This window comes from Gossypium hirsutum, chromosome D13 (genome assembly GCF_007990345.1).
Source record: "Gossypium hirsutum isolate 1008001.06 chromosome D13, Gossypium_hirsutum_v2.1, whole genome shotgun sequence".
Classification (NCBI taxonomy): domain Eukaryota; kingdom Viridiplantae; phylum Streptophyta; class Magnoliopsida; order Malvales; family Malvaceae; genus Gossypium; species Gossypium hirsutum.
Genome location: NC_053449.1, coordinates 41,129,698 through 41,149,583, shown reverse-complemented (window position 1 = coordinate 41,149,583; position 19,886 = coordinate 41,129,698). Strand labels below are relative to the sequence as shown.

The 19,886-nt window shown below is 31.8% G+C and overlaps 2 long non-coding RNA genes across 2 annotated transcripts; both read right to left on the bottom strand.

Moving 5' to 3' along the window:
• Window positions 1–99: 99 nt before the first annotated feature.
• On the bottom strand, window positions 100–1,149 carry LOC121225420 (uncharacterized). The gene is made up of 4 exons (XR_005923296.1): window positions 1,008–1,149; window positions 832–933; window positions 566–666; window positions 100–482 (listed from the first exon to the last, which is right to left on the bottom strand). It is a non-coding gene; the product is annotated as an uncharacterized lncRNA (long non-coding RNA).
• Window positions 1,150–1,191: 42 nt separating this feature from the next.
• LOC121225418 (uncharacterized) lies at window positions 1,192–9,321 on the bottom strand. The gene is made up of 5 exons (XR_005923295.1): window positions 9,130–9,321; window positions 6,001–7,987; window positions 1,754–1,892; window positions 1,448–1,664; window positions 1,192–1,368 (listed from the first exon to the last, which is right to left on the bottom strand). It is a non-coding gene; the product is annotated as an uncharacterized lncRNA (long non-coding RNA).
• Between the last annotated feature and the right edge of the window lie 10,565 nt (window positions 9,322–19,886).

Below are 19,886 nucleotides of genomic sequence, written 5' to 3'. Positions count from 1 at the left end.
CATTTTATTTCATATAGAACCTGAATTTTCAACATATTTTCCTATAACTTCAAATCCAACAAAAAACTTCAAATCTAAATGATACTAGCACGAAAGAAATATGTATATGATCTAAATTATTAACTGAAATAACAAAATATATTCAAAAGTTATATTGTTAAGATATTTTCACAATAAGAAAACAAAAGTCTAAGATGGCGGATTCTGCGATTGATTCTACTGAAACATCTTCATCATAATTTGAAGCTGTAGCTGGAGTTCGTCATATTTTCTTGTTGCCTTTGCTGCCCTTGTTGCTGCCTCTACTTCATTCGCTGTTGCCTCCGCTTTAATTTGTAGCTGGAGTTCATCATATTTTGTTTTAACCTCTGCTTCTCTCAATGCTACCTTCGCTTTAAGTTGAGCAATTTGCTCAACTGTGCTCGCTTGCATCTCAGCCATCTGGTCTCTTAACCTCTGAACTTCAGCTTGACCCTGATTTGCTGAAGGCATGCATTGTTGTGAGATGGATCCAAAATATTGGGGTAGGCTATTGAAAAATCCTTGAAATCAAACCCAACCATACCTTTCAAGACCTAAAACTTCAATAATAACTCGGTTATCAATGTCGTCCAGATTAACAGAACTATCACTTGAAGCCATAGCTTCATACTCCGCCCTTTTATCCTTTAGTTTCTCCTCATAAATCAATTAAGGAGTTAGAAATGAAATATATAATCAAGCAAATGCAACATAAGTTGGCATTATTTGCATTACAAATGACGAATTAAACCATTATAATTAAACATGATAAATATTTAAAATAATTCAAACTTTGTTAAGTAAATATACCATAATTTCTACAGTTTCAGTAGTCATAGGAGATCCATCTTTCTTTCTATGTGTAATGTCAAAAAGCTGAAGGCATCCAACTTTTTAACCAGACGGCAGTTCCTACAATATAGTAGGAAAAATATTATTTAGTAGAAATTAATTAATATTAGACACAATTAATAAATTCGAAATACCTCGTCATCAGCTACACAAGCAAAATTTTTTGACCCAGCTATTGTTTTTGCCTACTTGTAGTTCCAACTCGCTCACGATCCTACATTATGAAATTATTATTACGTATATAGTAAATACTATAAACTGAAATAATTATAAGAGTTTTGAAGTACGTAATACCTCTCCTTTCTTTAAATTCCAAAATCTAACTGCATCTTCCCATTGGTACCTCAGCATTCCCGACGAGACATTTCACAATTTCTCTTCGAGGCTTATATTTTTCTTAAAATATTCCTTTTTTAAATTACTTTTATGATTTCTCCATTTTTTTGCTAATACTTTCTTCACATAATTATTCGAGAGCTCTAAAGTAAATCTCTCCTGCAAATAACACAAGTTTAGAAAGTAAATATACATGAAAATTAAACCAAAGTATTATAAATTACATTCACGTTATTACCTTAATATTATCAGAGCATGATTTTTGTTACTATCAGGCATATGATGCCATGACTCGTAGTTGATTGGCAACAGATTGACATTTCGTGCTATAATGCCCAAGTATCCTGCTAAAAATCGAGCTTCTAATCCAATAGGCTGACCATGACTGTTTCGAGATACTTTGACACGCTTCAATAGCGTAAGTCCTCGAGTTTTGCACCTTTCACCATTTTCAGCTAAAAAAAATTGTATATGATAATATAAGAATTTGAAACAAAAATCAATAATAAAAGTCAACATGAATGTAAATTAAAGTTAACATTACTTTGAATTTCTATGTTTGTCAACTGTATTCGAAACATTTGAAGATCTAATAGCAGTCTGTTGATTATTATTTATTTCTTCTGAATTTGGAGGAATTTCAATAATACTTAGATCTCGCAATCTTTTTCTAGGCATATTATCTGCAATACACATAAAATGATTGAAATATTAGTAACTAATTACAACAACAATAGTAATGGATATATTTAACAAGATCAAGATTTAAATTATAATATTACATATAATTAAAAAAATGTAAAATCTTACTACATCATGATTCGTAAATATCTTCATCCACGTCTTGGCGAACCCATTGAAATTGTGTACTAGTACTAGGGATAGTTTTGTTGAAGTTTTGTTCTGGAAAAGACAAAGTTTCTGATTTTTCGTCGATGTCATCTCTACTTCCATTGTCCAAGTCAAACAAGTCTCTAGGAGTGTTACAGAGTACAATGTACCAACCCTCATCAATTGGATCTTTCGAGTAAAAAACTTGTTTGACTTGAGAAGAAAATACATACGACTCGTCTATCAATTGTTGTCCAGTGTGAATTAATCGAGAGAAATTCACCATTGTAAAACCAAATTAATCTTTTTTAATTCTGCGAGCAATATTAACATTAGCCCCATCACATCGAAATAAGACAACCTTCCGTTTGCCATAGTAATACAACTCAATAATGTCAGTAAGAAGTCCGTAATACTCTACATTTCCCTCAATAGGATTACTGTCCCTAGCACTAGCATAACTTGTAATTGAAGAATTAACAACTATTCCATAAAATTGAGTCCTCTTCAATCTTTCGCGAGATTTTGTATGAAATCTGAATCCATTAATGAGGAAGGTATTATATATTTTTAGTACTCTATTTGGACCTTGAGAAAGCCATTTAACTTCTTCATTGACGTCCTTTCCACTCCAAACCTATTGAATTGAAAGTAAATTGATTAATTATAATGTTATACGAAAACATTATTATTTTTCATTGAAAGCTTTAGTTGCATACCGTCTACCCTAACCATTCATGAAAAGACTCTATGAATAACTTATGAATCTCTTGATGTTGTAATCTTCAGGAGCGTGAACAAGATCTCAAGACTTGTTTAAACTCACTATGTTAAAAAGTGGATTACTTGATTAGAAAATAAATAAATGAAAAATATGAATATTTATCAAATTTTAAAACTTACTTGCATAATGGTTCAATTGAATCGTGGTGAAAAAAAACATATCGATATGCTTGTACCCAAGATCTATCATTTATGTGTGCAATTTCAACTTTACCGATTGGTTGTCCATAACTTCAAAATAGATAAGTTTCAGCTAAGTTATGATTAGTGAGCCCAACATTTCTACTTGGCCTATCCAGTCTTGTTTCAACATCTTCTAAATATCTAGAGCAGAAAGTTATACACTCCTCAGCTAAGTAACCTTCAGCAATTGATCATTCTGGATAATGCTTATTATGACAATAAGACTTCAATTTGCATAGGAACCTAAACACGATATACAACATTATCAAAAGTTGTAATTAAAAGTATATTTATGAATGAATAAAAACTTTGTAAATAAATTAGTATCTCTCTATAAGATACATCCATCGATAGAAATATGGTCCACCAAGTTTTGTTTCATAAGGGAGATGGATTAGCAAGTACACCATATTGTGAAGAACGAAGGTGGAAAGATCTTCTCCAAGTTGCATAAATTCAAGGCAACTCGATCTTGTACTTTCTCAAGTTATTCAACAATCACAACTTTACCACAAATAGCTTTCATTATATTGGATAGTTTAATTATATAAGGCGTCACCTTTTTTAACATACAACAGCATAAAGCAATTGGCAATAAATCTTGCATCAAGATGTGATAATCATGTGATTTTAAGGAATATAGTCTTCGATTTTTAAGACTCACACATCGAGATATATTTGATGCATACGCATTTGGGACCTTTATATCCTTCAAAACCGTGCAGAACACTTCTTTTTTTTTCTTCGACATTGTAAAAATAGAAGGCGACAACCGAGATTTTCCATTCGAAAGTAATTGGGGATGAAGATTACACCGAATTCTCATGTCAACTAGATCAAGTTGACTCCTAATATTGTCTTTCGATTTTCTATCGACATTGAGAATTGACTCGATGATGTTCTCGTAAACATTATTTTCAATATGCATGACACCAAGATTGTTTCGCAAAATGTGATGCTCCCAATAAGGCAACTAAAAAAATACTTCTTTTTTTCCACAAGTTTGCCTCATTGGGATCATCCTTTTCATTAGATTCATCATCACTCTGCCAGTCAACATCGCCAACATATGCCTCTCTCGATCTTTTCTTTGTTTGCGTGTTGGGTGATTGATTCATCTTTCTATAACTAAAATTGATATCTTTTAACATGAACAAGATTTCAGATCCAATGGTCTACTCATGAGTTTCTCTAAACTCTTTAGTACCGTCAAATAGAGTCTTCTAAAATCTAAATCTATAATTTTCATCTAACCACCGATGATGCCCCATATGAGAGAACTTCTTCCCATTATATAACCATTTTGAACATGTTTGTGCAGCACAACAAGGAAAAGCATAACGTCCTTTGGTACTCTAACTAGATAAATTGTCATAAGCCGAGAAATCATTAATAGTTGACAACAAAGCTGCACGTAAATAAAAGTTCTCCTTTCTCAAGACATCATATGTTTCAACACCCGCCCATAATTGTTTCAACTCTTTAATAAGTGGCTGCATATAAATGTCAATATCATTCTTGGGACCTTTCTTTCCAGGGATAATCATAGATAAGATAAAAGAAGATTGTTTCATGCAAATCCACGGAGGCAAATTGTAAGGAACAATCACTACAACCCAAGTACTGTACGAAGTACTCATGATTTTAAAAGGATTAAATCCATCAGATGCTAGCCCGAGCCTCACATTCTGAGGATCGCTTGCAAAGCTTAGAAATTTACTGTCAAATGATTTCCAAGCTAAAGAATCCGTAGGATGCCTTAATAATCCATCATCGATTCGTTCATCATGATGCCACCTCATAGACTCGGCTATCTTTGACGACATCAAAAGCTTTTGAAGCCTTAGTGTTAGTGGAAAACATCGTAAAATCTTTACTGGCTTCTTTCTTGACTGTGCCTCACCTTCATCCTCATTCACATCTTTTGCATTCCTATTCATCCAACGAGATTTACTGCAAGCATGACAAGGCCGTTGGTTTTTTCGATCACCCTAATACAATATGCAGTCATTTGGGTAACTATGAATTTTGTCATACCCAAGGCCTAAATCCTTTATCAGTTTCTTCATATCTTTGCATGAATGAGAGATTTTTGCAAAAAGAAACATATCTCTCAAAAACTCTAATAGTAGTGTAAAAGAGTTTCTGGTCCACCCTCCTAAATATTTTAAGTGAAAAAGATGAATGTATAAGGACAGTTTTGAAAATTTCGATCCCTCATAAAGTTCTTAATTCATTTCATTAAGTAACTTGTAAAACTTTTCCGCTTCTCTATTTGGCTCTTGATTAGGTTCACTTCTTCCCGTTTTGGTAAAAGCAGTTCCACCAATATCAAAATCATTGGATGCAATAATTTTAGGTGAAAATGATTGCAAACCATGACTAGATTGCAAATCATAACTATGCATATTAAATGCATCCCGCAACATACCTTTAATGTCATCTTCTCTAACAAACTGATGGTGAGCATTATGAGGATAAGCTGGATTAATCATTGAAAAGGTTCTACGAGGTGTACACTCTCTATGGAAAATCCATTTTTTTATACCCATGAATAAAGCCATCAACAATTAGATGTTCGTAGACAACTTCATGAATAGGCCAATTGATGTTGTCACACTTCTTATACGGGCAAAGAATCATATTCTCTTGGCTTGCATTTTGAAATGCAAAATTTAGAAAAGTTTGTACTCCATTTCGATAGTCGTTGCTTACCTTTGACAAATCCATCCAACTCTTATCCATTTCGTAGTTCTTGAAGTCTAAAGTTGACAATAAATTACGGTTACTTAAGTGTTCTAAATAGATTTAAATAATGTCATTGTACTAAAATAGATAATATATATCAAGTATCTAATTCAGTTGTTTTCTAATTCTCTATTTCTAATTAAAACATATATGTAATAAATTTATCACAACCAAATCAAAATAAACAAGCATTTTCAAATTTTAATTCAATTAAATTAAAACATGTAAGTAAGAAGAGGTACTTACAAATGCAATTAATGAAAGCTTAAAATGGAGTTGTTTGATTAGGCAATTCAAATGAGCCTATCGAATACTTCTTTTGTATGGATCCAATTCACTGTTTTAATAAAAAAACATAATAAATAAATGATAAGATAAATTGACATTAATATATATTAATTCATGTTATTTAAATTTATTCAATACCAAGCAGTTAGATGCATATGCAAAATTGCAAATTGGTGAATGCATAGTGGAATTAAGTCTTGCACATGTACCTGAGATGCCGCACTTAGATATGAACTCTTTTCAACTATTAACTTGGGATGCATATGCCACATTCAAACCACAGTCAACATCATCTCCAAAAGAAGATCAATTGCATATAACAAGCTTTGATAAAGATAATATACTATTGTATAAAATCGATCCATGCATACCAAGTGGCAAAATTTAAAAATATTTCAACTTCAGAATCTACACAAGACCAGGTTCAGGAAAATACTTTAACTGAACTAATAAAGGCAGAGAAAATACTTTAAATAATAATAATCAAGTTCTTAATTGATATTTATTTCAAGTTCGATCATTGAAGAAAATTTGAATACACCCTAATAAGACTTAAATCTAAGAACTCAAAATCCGCTTTTACTTCATTATTTTGATTAAGCTGAAATCCCATCCACAATGATAATAATAATAAAATTTGACAATGATACCTTTAGTGCCTTTGAGCAACAAACTTATATACAAATTTCTCTCTCAAAAATTAACAATGAATCGAATGTAAAAGATAAACTAAAAATAAAGTCTAAACAAAATGATCCACAATTCAACATTCAAAGAAGGCAACTTGGAGAAGGATAAATAAATAGCTACTAAAACTAAGCAAAGAAAAATAACTAAAAATCACACAAAAACTATAAACTATTAACTGATATAGGAAAGCAATATATGTAAAAAATAATCCGGTCTGACCAAAAAAGAGAAAGAAATAGAAATTTTGGAGCTCAGTAATTGCCCTGCAAAATCGTGCTCTATATCAAGAATGGTCAAGGATTCTCAAATCGTTTCTTTATCACAGTTCAGCATACGCCAGATCTAAATATTGTTGAGAGAACTTGCTGATGTAAAAACTCAACTATACTAGCCTGAGTCAACAAGGTCGGATCATGAGTGAAATGGTTTTGCTTTTCTTAGTTGCATTTATTTTTTGGCAACTTTTGCGGAAGAAGAAAAACAACAACAAAGTAGCATAAAAAATATTGAACAGACGCATTAATTTATCCAATCAAACCACCACTCCAAAAATTTTGGAATAAAATCATATCCCTAGAACATTAACATATATACTATTCTTCACTATTATAACTATCACACAGTAGGAGCATAATTATAAAGTAAGCACTTCGCCCCTAACATTGCAATGTAATTATTGCGAATACGAACATTGCAAAGATTGTATTGTCAATCATTTTTCTTTAAGTTCTTATACAATAATTTCAACTTAATGTGATTTTCTTATACTGTCCAGCAGGCCTAAGTTGTTATAGCGATCAAATAATTTAATTCCATATCAGCTCGAAATGTTATAATTCATTGAAAATTTTTAGTTCCAGCAATTTAGCATTTAATTTTTTATTTACTATTTTGACCTTTAAGTTTTGGTTTTATCAAAAAGTAACTCTGATATTAAATACTTACTGCTAAATATGATAACCACAAAGAATAGGCAACCTTTGATTCAATTGCTTGCAAAGTGCAAGTGAATGCTTTAATTGTTATGAGCTAGTTGCTTCCATAAGTATCACTCTTGATTAATTTGAAAAATAAATAGGAAAATATTAGTTAATGATAGAATATATAAAATCATAAAGATAAAAAGGAAGAAAACAATTGAATATTCTAAAGAAACTGCAATAAGTACCAAAAGTTGGTTGAATCCTGGTCCTGCCAAAATCTGAGGCGATGCCATTGCAAAGTTTTCAGCAATAAGTGTACAAGATGAGCATTCCTGCATGCATGAATGTTGTTAAACAAGACCCCCCCAGACGATTTTATAACAGAGTAGATTTAAAAGCATATATTAAAATGTGGGGGAGCTTCACAAGAAACACACATGACAAATAACAAAAGCCAACTTATTTTTGTTAAGAGTAAATGTTCTTAGTTGTTGTTGCTAACAAGACATTCTACTGTTTCGAGAATGAAATTCCCACTCTTAAACAATTTGAGATAAAAGAATGATTAAGTATGAACAATGTTGTTCATGTCATTACTTTTCTTGTATAAAAATAAACTCTAAAGTAAAATAAAATATACAATATTTTGCTTTTAACTTTATATAGAAAACAGTAAATAGAAAAAGCACCAACCGGAAGGAGCCTAACTTCGCTACTTTAAAAATTATGACACACTTCCATAACAATTTTTTTCTTTACCAACAATAAACAAAGCAAAAATGAATGGTAAAATTTGAGCTTAGAAAACTGGTAACGCTATTAAAGATCCCTTCTTTGTCTTCATTCATGCCTAATATATTTTTAGTGTGATACTATATCTGATGATGCATATTGAATATTGAAGATTGAAAATAGAAGGTGCACTTGACAATCATTTGGATGACAATATTTTAACCAGACTATAAACTGCACTAGTTATCAACAAAATACTTTATGAAGAGAGTTAACCAAGCAAATTACTGGAAATTTCTATGAACTGATTGGATAAAAGAGCTCCAATTGCACTGGAATAGCATTCAAGTGTAAGAGAATCCATCATAGAATTATTTTCCAGATAGAAGGAAACAGATCCTTCTATCACTTTAAACAGAACCCACTTAATTGAGTAACACTATGAACACCAGGTGCAGGTTTCATGAATATTGATAGCATGATGAAACATAAAAAAAAAACAATATCATGACAAATAACAAGGTAATATTAACAATATATTGAATGGGCTATACATGCAAAAGATAGCTTTATGCTTTAACAAGCACTATACGAAGTTAAAACATACTGTAATAGACCTGCATGTTGTGTTCATTAAGAATAAAATAAATAAATAAAAAACCTAAAAGTGATAATGTGAATGAGAAAAATGATACAAATCAAATGAGTTCTAACTTTCAGGAAACTTAGGGTTTTCTTTTACCACGATCAAAAATCCTTTTGCGATGGACGAAGCAGCGTCGATGAAGGAGACAGAGATTGATGGCAAATGCACTACCGATGGTGATGCAGCAGACGGATGACCAGACAGACGACCAGCAATAGACGGATGGGAAAAAAAATTAAGTTAGGGAATTAGGGAAAAATTAAATTAGGAATTTGGGGAAAATGATTTAAGGGAATAAAGGTTGGGGGTCAGCTATCAAAAAGGTGTCATTTCAGTAAAAAATAAAAATATTCGCGGCATTTATTGGCAAAATGTTGTTATTGCTTTACCTTTAGCGGCGTTTATGAGAAAAACACCGCTATTGTTTTTAACTTTTTGCGGCGTTTATGCAAAAATGCCATTATTGCTTTATCTTTTACAACGTTTATGGGAAAAACGTCGCTAACGCCGCTCCCATTCGGTGTACCTTTGCGGCGCATAGCATAAAATGCCGCTAAATATGTACTATTTGCGACACTATTTCCACAAATGCCACTATATAATGACTTATTGCGGCGTTTTTCGGTTAGTGCCACTAATGGTATATATTTGTGACATTTTTCAATACAATCGCTGTTATAAGTTCGACCTTTGCGGTGTTTTCGATCCAAAAGCCACTAAAAACGCTGTTAAAAGCTTAATTTGTTGTAGTGTAGTCATTTACGTTATCATGTTGTAACATTTTAGTCACTAAGTCGTTAATTGTCGTTAACAGTGTAATGGTAAGCTGACATGACACGTTAAATTATCATTTTAGGTTAAATTATACAATTGATCCCTATATTTTTTCGTTTTGAGCAATTTAATTCTTTTCTTTTATGTTCTTTTAACTCTTTTTTTTTTCATTCTCTTTTGCTTCTCCCTCTGTTTTCCTCCTTTCTCCATTTCTTTTAACGTAGTTTTTCTATATTTTCCATTTGTTAAAATTAATCCCTACACTTTTTTTTGAACAATTTAATTTTTTCTTTTATTTCTTTATTTGTTAAAGCCAAATATCTTTGATTACATACTCTTTGTGTAAACCCAAAGATCGTTTTCGATCACTGCAAGATGAATAAAATCGATCCTATTGAATTAATCAATATCGATTCTTCTTCAATATATAATAGAACACCAAGCTAAATTCTACCAAAAACATTGATGAGAATCTTCACTAAGATCAGAAGGGTTAACCAAATTTATAGAATCTTCATTGAAATACCAGGTCCAAGCAATTTTATAAAATCACCACAATAATCCATTTTTAGATCCTTTGCATAGCTTCAGCAATATTTGTAAAATATCAGAAACCCCAATTCATAATTGTCTATAATAAGCAAAAAAAGATTAAAAAAATAATCTTTATTTTGGGTTTTCATTGAAGATCAATACAAAATTGTTACCCTAAGTTGAAAACATATTAAAAACTAATCAAAAGAAAGATTAAACAGAACGTACAAGAAATACCCAATACCAAAATAAAAGTATAGGAACTAGTTTTAACAAATGAATAATATAGAAAAACTATGTTAAAAGAAATGGAGAAGGGAGGAAAATATAGGGAGAAGTAGAAGAGAATGGAAAATAAAAAAAATGTTAAAAACATAAAAGAAAAAATTAAATTGCTCAAAACGAAAAAAAATATAGGGATCAATTGTATAATTAAACCTAAAATTTTTGTTTAAAATGATGATTTAACATGCAACGTCAACTTACCGTTACACTATTAACGATAATTGATGGCTCAGTGACTAAAATGTTACAACACGATAACGTAAGTGACTAAAACGTAACATTTCAAACATAAGTGATTAAAATGTAACATGAGACAAACAAAAGTGACTATTTTGATAATTATAAAAAGAGTTTTTCATTTCTCCATTTCTTTTAACATAGTTTTTCTATATTTTCCATTTGTCAAAACTAGTCCCTATACTTTTATTTTTTTTGAACAATTTAATTTTTCTTTTTATTTCTTTATTTTCATTTTCTTCTTTCCCTTTATTTTTCCCTCTTCTCATATTCTTCATTGTAGAAACATAATCTTTACCTACGAAATAAACAAGGTCCTTGTTTCTTTCACATTATTCTTAAATTGAATTTAACTCAAAACAGAATAGCAATCATTCTCAATCAAATCTTGATTTGAATATAACCTAATTTTGAAACTAAAATTGGATCTAACTCATCAATATAAAAAACCATATCCTTAATCAAATCTAAACATAAACTGAATTCTTTATATTCAAAATAAATTTTTTCCATTTCCAAATTTTTATAGAATCGTGTAAATTATTCCTTTCCTTTTGTTTTATCTTCTTACAAATAAATTAAGAAAATGATAAAATTGATCTAAACCTTCTTGGATATTCCCAAGCAAGCTTGATTGAAAGCCGAGCATGGATGAATCGAAGAGAGAAAAGAACCATGGAACTAAACTAGTTTGGGTAAAGTTGAGGGCAAATTTCGTATTGTGGTCGCTTTAATCATTGAGAGTGTAGAGCTTGTTTGAAGAATTCGTGAAACTATATAATTTTGAGAGGACAAAATATTGTAGGTAAGATAGATAAGGTGGCCATGGAGGTTGGTTAGGAGGTTGAGGGAATGAGCTCAAGAAACTTTGTTGATGGTGGCTCGCCATAAGTCACGACTAGCGAGGTCTTCGAGTCAGGTGAGCCATTGGACTAGGTTATTGAGATATCCAAATTGATTCGTTAAAACGGTGATGGATGATGAGGGTTTGTAATTGTGGGGTGAGAATATGAGAAAAAAGTTTTATTTTGGTTTAAGCTTTCGCCTTTTCTTTTTTCATAAATATAAAAAAGTTTTAACAAATGAAAAACATAAAAAAAACAACGTTAAAGAAATGGAGAAGGGAGGAAAACAAATGGAGAAGTAGAAGAGAATGCAAAATAAGGAAAAAAGAAAAGAAAAGTTGAAAGAAAATAAATTACTCAAAATGAAAAAAATATGGGGACCAATTGTATAACTTCACTTAAAATTTTTATTTGAAATGATAATTTAACTTGACCTGTCAACTAACTATTATACCGTTAACGACAATTAATGTCTCAATGACTAAAATGTTATAATATTATAACATAAGTGATTAAAACGTAATATTTCAAATATAAGTAACTAAAATGTAACCTGAAGTAAATAAAAATGACACTACACCAAAACAGACCTTTAGCGGCACCTTTTGTGGCGTTTGGATTAAAAACGCCCTAAAAATCGAGAATTAGCGGCGCAAATCATAAAACGCCGCTGAAGATGTATCAATAGCGGCGATTCTAATAAAACGCCGGTAAAAGTCAGACATACAGTGTCGTTTTTTGAATAAACGCCGTAAAAGAACATCTTTAGCGACGTTTACTACCAAGCGCCGCAAAAGCTCTTATCCAAAACGCAGCGCTTTGGTCTTGATGTATAGTAGCCTTAGTGGCGCTTATATTCAAACGCCGCTAAAGTATAGTATTAGCGGCGAGTACTGAAAAGCGCCGCAATATTTCTTAACCAAAACGCAGAGTTTGGTCTTGAGGTACATTAGGATTAGTGGCGCTTATTTAAAAACGCCGCTAACGCATAGTAGTAGCGGCGCTTATTGTAAAGCGTCGCAAAATATTAACCAAAACGCAGCGCTTTGGTCTTGATGTATACTACCAGTAGTGGCACTTATATTAAAACGCTACTAAAGAATAGTATTAGCAGCGAGTAGTGAAAAGCGCCGCAAGATTTCTTAACCAAAACGCAGAGTTTGGTCTTGCGGTATATTAGGATTAGTGGCGCTTATTGGAAAACGCCGCAAAATATTAACCAAAACGCAGCGCTTTGGTCTTGATGTATACTAGCAGTAGTGGCGCTTATATTAAAACGCTGCTAAAGAATAGTATTAGCGGCGAGTAGTGAAAAGCGCCGCAATATTTCTTAACCAAAACGCAGAGTTTGGTCTTGAGGTACATTACGATTAGTGGCGCTTATTTGAAAACGCCGCTAAATCATAGTATTAGCGGCGCTTATTGTAAAGCGCCGCAAAACATTAACCAAAACGCAGCGCTTTGGTCTTGATGTATACTACCAGTTGTGGCGCTTATGGTAAAACGCCGGTAAAACATATTATTAGCGGCGCGTTGTGGGAAGCGCCGCTAGATTATTATATATGTAGTTTATTATATAATGTAGGTTATTATATAATGTAGGAAATAGGATATTATATAATGTTTATTATTTTTGAATTCTAGTTTAGGGTTTAGAGTTTAGGGTTTAGGGTTTACGATGTAGGTTTAGTGTTTTTGGTTTAGGGTTTGAGAGTTTAGTGATTAAGGTTCAATGATTATTATAAGTTAAAAAGTTTAATATTGTATATAGTTTAGGGTTTTAGGTTTAATCATTATATAATGTTTATTATTTTGTGAATATTAGAGTTTTGAGTTTAGGATTTATGAAGTAGGTTTTGGTGTTTAGGGTTTAGAAGTTTAGAGTTTACGGTTTGAGGTTTAGGCCGCTTTAGTCATGTTAAGAGGTTAATTAGTGTTTTAGGGCTTGATGCTTGTGGTTAACGGTTTGCATTTATAATTTAAGGTTAAAATATATGTTTTGTACTACACACTAACATTAGCAACACGAATTCTTGAAAATATGGTTTAGGATTAATTATGGTTAATTTAGGGTTTAGGGTTTAATTTAAGTTTTTTATATTTTCTGAATCTAAAAAGATATATATAAATTATCAATTTAAAAATATAAATATATACCAAAATGGGTTAAATCCCAAAACCGTACATGAATAATGATTAAATGTTCAATTGTTTACATGAAGTTTAATTTGATACAGAGGTTTGTAAAATGTTAACACTTGTCATACTTTTTTAAAAATGACACCGTTTGGACGGTTAATTTAGTGGCGCTTTTGTGTAAACGCCGCAACGTTAGTCGTTTAGTCACTGTTAATTGAGTGGCGCTTATGCCTAAACGCCACAAATTTGACTAACTGGCTGAGGAACGACATCGTTTGTAATTTTATTTTGTGGCGCTTTGTAATAAACGCCGCAAATGGGTTAATTTTGTCATAACTGTTTGGGAAACGTCATCGTTTTTGGGTTTGTTTAGTGGCGCTTATTTAGAAACGCCGCAAATTTGTTAGTTTAGTCATTGAAAACGTCGTCGTTTTTTAATGTTGTGAGTGGCGTTTTATGCCAAAACGCCAGAAATTTGACTGTCTGTTCCTGAAACGACTTCGTTTATGTGGACATTTTGTGGCGCTTATTTACAAACGCCGCTATCAGTGGGTTCATTTATCTACCGAAACGACGTCGTTTTCTTTCCAGCCCTTTTAACCAGGCAAAACCCGATTCTTCTTCATCAGTTTCCCCCAATTGTTTAGCCGAAATCCCTAGCTTCCTTAGTCCCTAATCTCCCCAAACCCGACCAGCTTCGCCGTGACCGTGACCGTCGCCTGCTTCATCACCATCGCCGTCTCATCTACTGCATCACCGTCACCGTCACCGTCTCTCTCTGCTCCCGCAACCACCGGTAAGTTATATTTTTAGTGTGGGAAAAAATTATAATTTTTTTTTCTTTCTGCCTCGTCTGCTTGGTTGTAATACAAAACATTGATGTTGTCTTCTTTTGCGACCGTCCCCAAACAATGCAGAAGTAATTGGGTGTTGTTAGTTTGCAGCATCAGTAACCCTTTCAAACTGGTACATTACTATTTTCTGGTTTGCTATTCTTTCTATTTTCTTTATTTAGTACACTGCTCTTTTCTATTTTCTTAATTTACTTGAGAATCATTTAGCCAACTAATCCATTATCATATTAGTTTCTCCAAAATAGGGAAATCCTACAAATGCATTATCATCTCATATATTAGTTAATTCTATATTCAGATTTTGATGGTGAGGTATTTTGCCAAATTAGATTGCATTTGTAAAATATGAAGAGTTGGATATGTGTAGAATAATTTCCTTACTTTTATCAAGGTATTTTAGCTTCTTTTAGAATCTGATTTGTAATTGTGAAGGCAATGGTTCAGATGTTATTTTATTTCAAGTGGTTTTGAGGTTTTCTCTCTTTCAATTTCCATGATTGGAGATGAGGGGGGATTCCAACTATATTGTTCAAAAGTATTCATCTTAGCCTGCTGTTTCTCCATTACAGCGATTTTTGGAGAAGCATAAAAGGGTAACTAATGGTAGTATTTGGGTAACTAATGGGTAACTAAATTTGAATATCTCAAACTATGGGTAACTAGTGGGTAACTAATGGGTAACTAATGTATTATCATCTTTATGGCTGTGGATTCTAGAGTTTAATCTGGGTTCCTTTTAAACATATGTGGCAACTAGGACAATAAGCAAAACTGTTTTATATGTCAGTATATATGTAGTCTTGGTTATTGTGTTATCGAGAATATATGCCTTTCTTACCAAATTGGGGAATCTAGTTTGCCTTTAATACATTAAACAACCTGATATTGTTCTGTTCTTTAGCAGATTTTGCTTTTTCTGGTTTGTTTTCTTTTGGAAACAATGTTGGCAAGGGATGAAGAAAATGATGAATCATGTACAATATGGGGTTTCAAAAAGTTAGATTTTGTTAAAAGCCTAGGAATGAACCAACTTGGAAGAGCCTCAAAACGACTGAATCTGATGTCGATTATAACTAAAAGAAGCCTACAATTAAAGAAGTTTAACATGTACATGTTCCTTTGGTTAAAAGTTGGATAAAGGGAGTGACTAAGTTAAACTATGGACGGCTGAATAATCTCACTTGAAAGATTGTTCATAAACTGTCACCCGCCCCATATAATTGTTTTATGAATCTTTATAGTTAATTTTAAAACTTCATATATGATTCAAAATTGAGTATTGAAGATAACATTAATTATTTTTATCAACACATGACATATGTCCAATCATGATTGGTTTAATTCTACATTATAATTTATCAACGCATGACATATTGTGATTATTTTGTTTAGATTTTTTTTGGAAGAAAACTCATAAAATAACTTAAAGTTTAATAGCGTTGTACATGATGGATTTTGGATTTTGTTATATTTAAGTTTTATACTAATTCTTTCCTGTTTATTTGGAACTAACTTACTTATGTTTTCCTTTTTATTTTTATTTTTTGCAGTAGTTTGCTTCGAAGTCCAGGAAATTGAGGTATTTATTCCTATGTTTCCCACCTCGGTTTTCTTAAAAAAACACCTCCAAATGTTTAAATTTTGGATTTTGTTACTTTAATTATTATTTTTGAGTTTTAAAAGGGAGTTTTAATTAAAAAAATTTTTTTTACGCTGTCGGTATTGGTTTATTTATCATTTTTTATTTATATGTTGCTGGCTCAATTTGCATGTTACTTTGCCAAATTTTTCCATAACTGCAAGGTATAAACTATGATTGTAATTCTTGTACGTATTTTTTACCCAAACAAAAATAATTACGCAAATGATTAAAATTCTTAAATCAGTTTATATATTTGAGTAAGTGAATAAATTATGGGCAAATAGTGGATTCGTTTTAAAGTGAACAAATTATCGATTTTCAAGGATCTTGTCAATTAATAAATTATCGACGTTAGTTCTCATTTATGCGATTGAATGTTAAATTTATTACTAAAATACATTACTTACTAAAATAAATTACTTACTAAAATTTGTTTAAATTTATTACTAAAATACATTACTTACTAAAATACATTACTTACATAAATTTGTTTAAATTTATTTCTAAAATACATTACTTACTAAAATTTGTTTAAATTTATTACTAAAATACATTACTTACTAAAATACATTACTTACTAAAATTTGTTTAAATTTATTAATTACTTAAATACATTACTTACTAAAATTTGTTTAAATTTATTACTAAAATACATTACTTACTAAAATACATTACTTACTAAAATTTGTTTAAATTTATTACTTAAATATGTTACTTAAATTTATTACTTAAATATGTTACTTAAATTTATTACTTAAATAATTATAAATAAGATGCATAAAAGTGCTATACTTACATCATACATATCTTACGTAACCAAAAGATTGCTATAAATAAACCATTTATTAAAGAGTATACCTTATAATTAATTTTTGTTATCATGTTATCATAAAAGATAAAATAAAATATAAAAAAATATGTGGAATATTAAAATTGACTATTAAAATAAAATGTTATTTTATTAAATATTATTAATAATTATAAAAAAAATATGTGGAATATTAAAATTGACTATTAAAATAAAATGTTATTTTATTAAATATTATTAATAATTATATTAGTAATGTTATTAAATTATATATTATTTTATTAAATAATACATAATAACTTACAACTTACATAATACATTTAACTTACATTACTTACATAATACATAATAACTTACAACTTACATAATACATTTAACTTACAACTTACATAATACATTTGACTGACATAATACATTTAACTTACAACTTACACAATACATAATAACTTACAACTTACATAATACATAATAACTTACAACTTACACAATACATAATAACTTACAACTTACATAATACATAATAACTTACAACTTACATAATACATTTAACTTGCAACTTACACAATACATAATAACTTACAACTTACATAATACATAATAACTTACAACTTACATAATACATTTAACTTACAACTTACACAATACATTTAACTTACAACTTACATAATACATAATAACTTACAACTTACATTTAACTTACATAATACATTTAACTTACATAACTTACATAACTTACCATTGCAATTTCTGGTGAAAATCAGACTTCAAGATCTAAGAAATGGACCGGTCTTGGATGAATTTGTTAAGGGTAAGCGACGGTTATCGAAATGGAGTACAGACTTTTCTAAATTTTGCATTTCAATATGCAAGCCAAGAGAACATGATTCTTTGCCCGTGTAAGAAGTGTGTCAACATAAACTGGCATTATCGTGAAGTTGTATACGAGCATCTAATTGTTGATGGGTTTGTTCGGGGTTATAAACAATGGTTATTTCATGGAGAATGCCCGCCTAGTACTTCCTCTTCAAGTATGGATGTAACTTATCCTGATACTGCTTACCATCAGTCTGGTAGAGGGGATGACATGGAAGGTATGTTGCGGGATGCATTTAATATGCACAATCATGGTGTCGAATCATTCCCAGCGGACTTTATGGCCTCTGATGATTGTAATATTGGTGGAAATACTTTTACCGAACCGGGAAGTAGTGTACGTCATGAAGAGCCGAATGGAGAAGCGGCGAAGTTCTACGCGCTACTTAATGACATGAACGAAGAACTGTATGAGGGATCAAAATTTTCAAAGATGTCCTTCTGTGTTCGTCTTTTTCAATTAAAGTGTTTGGGAGGGTGGACGGGAAACTCGTTGACAATGCTGTTAGAGTTTTTGAGAGAAATGTTCCCGTTTGCAAAAATCCCTCGGTCCTGCAAAGATATGAAGAAGATGATAAAAGATTTAGGCCTTGGGTATAACAAAATCCATAGTTGCCCAAATGACTGCATGTTGTATTGGGGCGATCGGAGAAACCAACAGTGCTGTCATGTATGCGGCCACTCTCGTTGGACAAGTAGAAACACAGAAGATGGGAACGACGATGAAAATGATGCACAGTCACGGAAGAAGCCAGCCAAGATTTTACGGTATTTTCCGTTGATACCAAGGCTTCAAAGGCTTTTTTTATCGTCGAAGACAGCGGAGTCAATGACATGGCACCATGATGGACGAACCGTTGATAGATTACTAAGGCATCCGGCAGATTCTTTAGCTTGGAAATCATTTGACAATAAATTTACAAGCTTCGCAAGCGATCCTAGGAGTGTGAGGCTTGGGCTAGCATCTGATGGATTTAATCCTTTCAAGATCATGAGCACTGCCTACAGTACTTGGCCAGTAGTGCTTGTTCCTTACAATCTGCCTCCATGGATTTGCATGAAGCAATCTTCCCTAATCTTATCTATGATTATCCCTGGAGAGAAAGGGCCCGGGAATGATATCGACATTTATTTGCAGCCACTTATTGAAGAGTTAAAACAATTGTGGGTTGGTGTTGAGACATACGATGTGCTGAGAAAGGAGAACTTTAATTTACGTGCAGCTTTAATGTGGACCATTAATGACTTTCCCGCTTATGCCAATTTATCCGGTTGGAGTACCAAGGGTCGTTATGCGTGTCCTTGTTGTGCTGCACAAACATGTTCGCAATGGTTATACAATGGGAAGAAGTTCTCTTACATGGGGCATCGTCGGTGGTTACCGGAAAATCATAGATTTAGATTTCAGAGTTCTGTATTTGACGGTACTGAAGAGTTCAGAGAAGCTCCTTCACAGACCAGTGGCTCTGAAATCTTGTTCATGTTGGAAGATATGAATTTTATTTATGGGAAGATGAACCAACCGCCAAACACGCAAAGAAATAGAAGATCCAATGATGAAGCTGATGATGACTCTGATGAAGAGGACGATCCTAATGAGGCGGAGTTGTGGAAAAAAAGAAGTATTTTTTTTCAGTTACCTTATTGGGAGCATCACCTTCTACGACACAATCTTGATGTTATGCACATTGAGAAAAATGTCTGCGAGAACATTGTGGGTACAGTTTTGAATGTCGACGGAAAATCAAAAGACAATCTTCAGAGTCGACTTGATTTAGTCCAAATGGGAATCCGACCTGATCTTCATCCCAATCCACTTCCGAATGGGAAATATCGGTTGCCGCCTTCTATTTTTTCAATGT